At 53.7% G+C, this 6,172-nt stretch overlaps 2 pseudogenes; both read left to right on the top strand.

Moving 5' to 3' along the window:
* The first annotated feature begins 449 nt into the window (after positions 1-449).
* LOC112620578 lies at positions 450-3,354 on the top strand (annotated as a pseudogene).
* Positions 3,355-3,638: 284 nt separating this feature from the next.
* Positions 3,639-4,276, top strand: LOC112620580 (annotated as a pseudogene).
* The last annotated feature ends 1,896 nt before the right edge of the window (positions 4,277-6,172 follow it).

Genomic DNA, 6,172 nt, shown 5'->3' on the forward strand with positions numbered 1-6,172 from the left:
GGCCTCAAGCAGTCCTCCTGTGTTGGCTTCTTAAATTGCTGGAATTTCAGGCATGAGCCACCATGCCTGACCAGGGCTAGTCCTACATTCTCTAGAGTTCTCTTTACTTTGTGCTAGCCAGTCTCTCATTATGTTGTTCCCCTGTTATAATGAATAATTCTCTGTATTAAATTTTACACACTTTAAATTTTTGAGTGGTTTACGTCTCCTGATTAGACACTGATATGCTAAGAAGGGTCCCTGGAGATAGACTCACATAGATGGGATTTGGACATGAGTTTGGTTATCCAAGGGACTATACTGAGCTCCTTGCCAGTGGAAAATGGGATGCTGGTGATTTCCAGAAAGTGATCTCACAGTGACTCAAGCTACCACTTACTGTTGATTGTGATGAAATGCCAGCTGAGGCACATGCCTTGGGAGCTAAGTGGTTACTGCACTTGACCGCTATGAAGACTGTTGTGGGAACGGTCCTTTTGGATGTACATCAGCAGGGGTCCCCAACCCCTGAGCCATGGAGCTATAAGGAGCCACACGGCAGGAGGTGAGTGGTGTCGAGTAAGGGAAGCTGCATCTGTATTTACAGCCACTCCCCATTGCTCATATTCCCACCTGAGCTCCGCCTTCTCTCAGATCAGCAGCAGCATTAGATTCTCATAGGAGCATGCATCCTATGTGAACCATGCATGCGAGAGATCTGGGTTGCACTGTCCCTGTGAGAATCTAATACCTGATGATCTGTCACTTTCTCCCTTCAAGCTCAGATGGGACTGTCTTGTTGCAGGAAAACAAGCTTAACATGCCCACTGATTCTATATTATGGTGAGTTCTATGATTATTTCATTATATATTACAATGTAATAATGGAAAAAAGTGCCTAATAAATGTAATGTGCTTGAATCTTTTGGCTCAGCTCCTGCCTCCTGGCAGCCTCTCCAGGTCCAGAACTTTCTCCAGTCGGCCTCTACGGGTCAAGCTCATGGCTCACAATGGCCTATTTAGGCCCATACCCTACCTCATGACAGCCTCCACAGGCCCAGCTCCATCATTACAACGGCCTCTTGAGACCCAGCTCCTGCCTCCCAGCCTTCTCTCCAGGCCCAGAACTTTCTCAAGTCGACCTCACCAGGCCCAGCTACTGCCTCTCATCAGCCTCCCAAGGGCCAGCTTTTGCTTCACAGCCACCTTCCAAAACTCAGCTCCTGTTTTACAGTGGCCTTTTGAGACCCACCTTCTGTCTCCTGGCGGCCTGTACAGGCCTACCTCCTGCCGTACAACAGCCTCTTTAGTCCCCCCAGCTCCTGCCTCTGGGCGGCCTATACAGGCCCAAAATGTTCACAAGTCGGCCCCTCAAGGCCCAGCTCCTGCCTTCTGTCAGCCTCTCCAGGCCCAGCTGCTGCCTCCAGGTGGCCTCTACAGGCCAAACTCTTTCTCCTGGCTGTGTCTGGAGGCCCAACTCCTGCCTCACAACAACCTCTTTTGGCTCAGCTCCTGCCCAGCTCCTGGTGGCCTTTGTAGGCCCAAAACTGCCTCAAGTCAAGTTCTCCAGACCCACTTCTGCCTCCCAATGGCCTGGACAGGCCCAGCTCCTGTGTGACAATGGCCTCTCCAGGCCCAGCTCTTGCCTCCCAGCGGACTCTCCAGGCCCAGCTTTTGCCTCACAGAGGTCTTCCCCGAACAAGTTTCTACCTGCCTCCTGGCAGCCTCTACAGGCCCAGGTCCTGCCTCACACTAACCTCATTATGCCCAGCTCATGCCTCATGGCAGCATCCTTAGGCCCAGCTCCTGCGCCCAACAGGCTGTCCAGGCCCAAAACTTCCTCAAGTCCCCTCTTCAGGCATAGCTCCTGCCTAACACTGGCCTCTTTAGGCACAGCTCTTGCTTCTCGGTGGCCTCGCCAGGCCCAGCACCTGCATCCTGGTGGCTTCTCCAGACCAAGAATTTTCTCAAGTCTGCCATTCCAGCCCAAACTCCTGCCTCCCATCGGCCTCTACAGGTCCAACCTCTGCCTCACAGCAGACTCTCCAGGCCCAGCATCTGCCTCACCACAGCCCCCCAGGCCAAGCTCCTGCCTTTCGGCAGCTTCTACAGGCCTACCTCCTGCCTCCCAGTGGCCTCTCTAGGCCAAGCTCATGCCTCACGGTGGCCATTCTGGCCCAGCTTTTGCCTTTTGGCAGCCTCTCTAGGCCCAGAACTTCCACAAGTGAGCCTCTCCAGGCCCAGCTCTTCCTCCCGGCTGGATCTCCAGGCCCACCTCCTGCCTCACAACTTCTTTCGGCTCAGCTCCTGCCCGGCTCCTGGAGGTCTCTGTAGGCCCAAAACTTCCTCACATCAAGCTCACCCGCACAAACTTCTGCCTCCTGGTGGCCTGGATAGGCCCAGCTCCTGCGTGACAATGGCCTCTCCAGGCCCAGCTCTTGCTTCACGGAGGTCGTCCCCGGCCAAGTTCCTGCCTGCCTCCCAGCAGCCTCAACAGGCCCAGCTCCTGCCTCACACTGGCATCATTAGGCCCAGTTCATGCCTCACAGTGGCCTCTCCAGGCTGATCTCTTGTCTCACACTGGCCCCTTTAGGCCCAGCTCATGCCTCTTGGCAGCCTCTTCAGGCCCAACTTCTGTGTCCTGGCAGCCTCTCCAGGCCCAGCTCCTGCTTCCTGTCAGCCTCTACAGGCCCAATATCTGCCTCACAGCAGATTCTCCAGGCCCAGCATCTGCCTCACCGTGGCCCCCCCAAGCCAAGCCCCTGCCTTTCAGCAGCCTCTACACACCCAGCTCCAGCCACACAGTGGCTCTTCAGGCCAAGCTAATACCTCACGAGGGTTTCTCCAGGCCCAACTTTTGTCTCATGGCAACCTTCCCTGGCCAGGTTTCCACCTATTTCCTGGCAGCCTGGACAGGCCCAGGTCCTGCCACACACTGGCCTCTCTACGCCCAGCTCATGCCTCACAGTGGCCTCTCCAGGCCCAGCTCCTGTCCCGGGACATCATCTACAGGTCCAAAACTTCCTCAAGTCGGCCTCTTCAGGCCCAGTTGCTGCCTCCTGGCGTCCTCTCCAGGCCTAGCTCTTCCTCCTGGCTGTATCTACAAGCCCAACTCCTGCTTCACAACAACCTTTTATGGCTCAGCTCCTGCCCAGCTCCTGCCAGCCTTTGTAGGCCCAAAACTTCCTCAAGTCAAGCTCTTTAGGCCCACCTTCTGCCTCGCAGTGGCCTGTACAGACCCAACTCTGGCTTGAGAACAGCCTCTGCAGGCCCCGCTCTTGCCTCCTAGCACCCTCTCCAGGCCCAACTCTTGCCTCATAGTGGCTTCCGTGGGCCAAGTTTCCGCCTGCCTCCCAGCAGCCTCAACAGGCCTAGCTCCTCCCTCACAGAGGCTTGTTTATGCCCAGTCGATGCCTCTGGCAACCTATCCAGGCCCAGCTCCTACCTCATACTGGCCTCTCTAGGCCAAGGTCCTTTCTCATACTGGCCTGTTTAGGCCCAGCTCATTCCTCTCGTCATCTCTCCAGGCCCAGCTTTTGCCTGTTGTTGGCCTCTGCCTCACAGTGCACCTTCCAGGCCCACCTCTTGCTTCACCGTGGCCTCCTGCAGCCAGATTCCTGCCTTTTCGCAGCCTGTACAGGCCTAACTGCTGCCTCCCAATGGCCTTTGTAGGCCACGCTCATGCCTCACAGTGGCCTTTCCAGGCCTAGCTTTTGCTTTTTGGCATTCACTCCAGGCCCAGAACTTCCCCCAGTCAGCCTCTCCAGGCCCAGCTCTTCCTCCCAGCAACCTCTGCAGGTCCAAATCGTCCTCAAGTTGGCCTCTTCTGGCCCAGCTCCTGCCTCCTGGCGGCCTCTGAAGACTCAAATCATCCTCCAGTTGGTTTTTCCAGGCCCAGCTCCTGCCTTTTGGTGGCCTCTCCAGGTGCAAAACTTTCTCCTGTCAGCCTGTCCAGGCCCAGCTCATGCCTCTCGGTGGCCTTCCCAGGCCCTGCTTTTGACTTTTGGTGGCCTCTTCAGGCCCAGAACTTGACCTGAAGTCAGCCTCTCCAGGCCCAGCTCCTGCCTTCTGAAGGCCTGTACAGGCCCAACCTCTGCCTCACAGTGGACTCTCCACGCCCAGCTCTTGCCTCACTGTAGCCTCACTAGTCCAAAACTCCTGCCTTTTGGCAACTTTGACAAGCCCAGCTTCTGCCTTTCAATGGCCTCTTTGGGCCCAGCTCATTCCTTACAATGGCCTTTCCAGGCCCAGTTTTTCCCTTTTGGCAGCCTCTCCAGGCCCAGAACTTCCTCTTTAGGCCCAGTTGCTGCCTCCTGCCATCCTCTCCAGGCCCAACTCTTCCTCACGGCTCTGTCTATAGGCCTAACTCCTGCCTCACAACAACGTCTTTGGACTCAGCTACTGCCCAGCTCCTGGTGGCCTTTATAGGCCCAAAACTTTCTCAAATCAAGCTCTCCAGACCTATTGTTAACCTCGTGGCAGCCTGAACAGGCCCAGCTCCTGCCTGACAATGGCCTCTCCAGGCTTTACTCCTGCCTCACAGTGGGCTTTCCAGGCCTAGCTCTTGCCTCATGGTAGCCTTCCCCGGCCATGTTCCTATCTGACTTCCGGCAGCCTCAACTGGCCCAGCTTCTGCCTTGCACTGGCGTCTCTAGGCCCAGCTCCTTTTCTCACGGTGGCCCCACCAGGCCCATCTCCTGCCTCAAATCTACCTCCCAAGACCCAGGTCTTGTCTCATGGTAGTCTCTCTTACACCAGCTCCTGCCTCACAATGGCCTCGTCTGGCCCATCTTCTGCCTCACAGTGACCACTCAAGGTCCATCTTCTGCCTCATGGTGGCCTCTTCTGGTTTTGCTCTTGCCTCACAGTTGCCTCTTGCAGATCCAGCTTTAAGTCTTTGATGGTCAACAGCATCAAGGAGCCTAAAGCTTCCCTGGACTCTCATTTGTTCACTTCACAGCAGAGTGCCTTAGCAAAAGCCATCTCTTCTTTTAACCTTGAGAGTGGATTTGTGACAAATTGATAGTAAATTCTGCCTGTGTGGTTTCACAATGATTTCTGTTTTATTTAGTGTCCCATGGTTTTTCTTGTCTACTGGGGATGAGGAGGCAATGGGCCTCTGCTTGGGCCCTTTGTCTTTGCCCTGGACATGGTAGCTTCTCACTTCATGTCTTCTTTTTTTATATTTTTTACAGTTTTCTTTTTTTTTTTTTCCTTAGGGTCTTGCTCTGTCATCCAGGCTGGAGTGTAGTCATGTGATTATGGCTCACTGCAGACTTGGCCTCTTGGCCTCAAGTGATCCTCCCAGCTCAGCATTTTGAGTAGCTGAGACTACAGGTTCATTCCAATATGCCTGGTTAATTTCTTATTTTTTCTGAGAGGTTGTTTCTCACTGTGTTGCCCAGGCTGGTCCCAAACTTTTGGACACAAGCAGTCCTTTTGCCTGGGCCTCCCAAAGTGCTGAGATTACAAGCATGAGCCATCATGCCTGGCCTGCCATTTGCTTGTCATGAACTATTAAGAATTTACTTTTTGATTAATATACTATGACTATATACATTTGTAGAGAGAGATTTTACATTTTTCTTGGATACCAATTTTTTTTTTTTTTTTTTTTGAGGCAAGTTACTGCTTTGTCATTTAGGATGGAGTGCAGTGGTGTGATCTCAGCTCACTGCAAACTCTGCTTTCTTGGCTTAAGTGATCCTCTCACATCAGCCTCCTGAGTAGCTGGGACCCCAGGTATGAGCCACCATGCCCAGGTAATTTTTATATTTGTTATAGAGAGGGGCTTCTCACGATATTTCCCAGACTGGTTTCAAACTCCTGGGCTCAAGCAATCCTTCCACCTCAGCCTCCCACAGTGCTGGGATTACAGGTGGGAGCCATCACATCTGGCCTGCCATTTTCTTTTCAATGATCATTAAGAATTCACTTTATGCCAGGCACAGTGGCTCATGCCTGTAATCCCAGCACTTTGGGAGAATGACATGGGTCTATCATGAGGTCAGGAGTTCAAGACCAGCCTGGCCAAAATGGTGAAATCCCGTCACTACTAAAAATAGAAAAATTAACCAGGTGTGGTGTCAGGCGCCTGTAATCCCAGCTACTCAGGAGACTGAGGCAGGAGAATTGCTTGAACCCAGGGGGGCTGAGATGGAGGTGAGCTGAGATCGAGCCACTGCACTCCAGC

Source organism: Theropithecus gelada, chromosome 3 (assembly GCF_003255815.1).
Source record: "Theropithecus gelada isolate Dixy chromosome 3, Tgel_1.0, whole genome shotgun sequence".
NCBI lineage: Eukaryota > Metazoa > Chordata > Mammalia > Primates > Cercopithecidae > Theropithecus > Theropithecus gelada.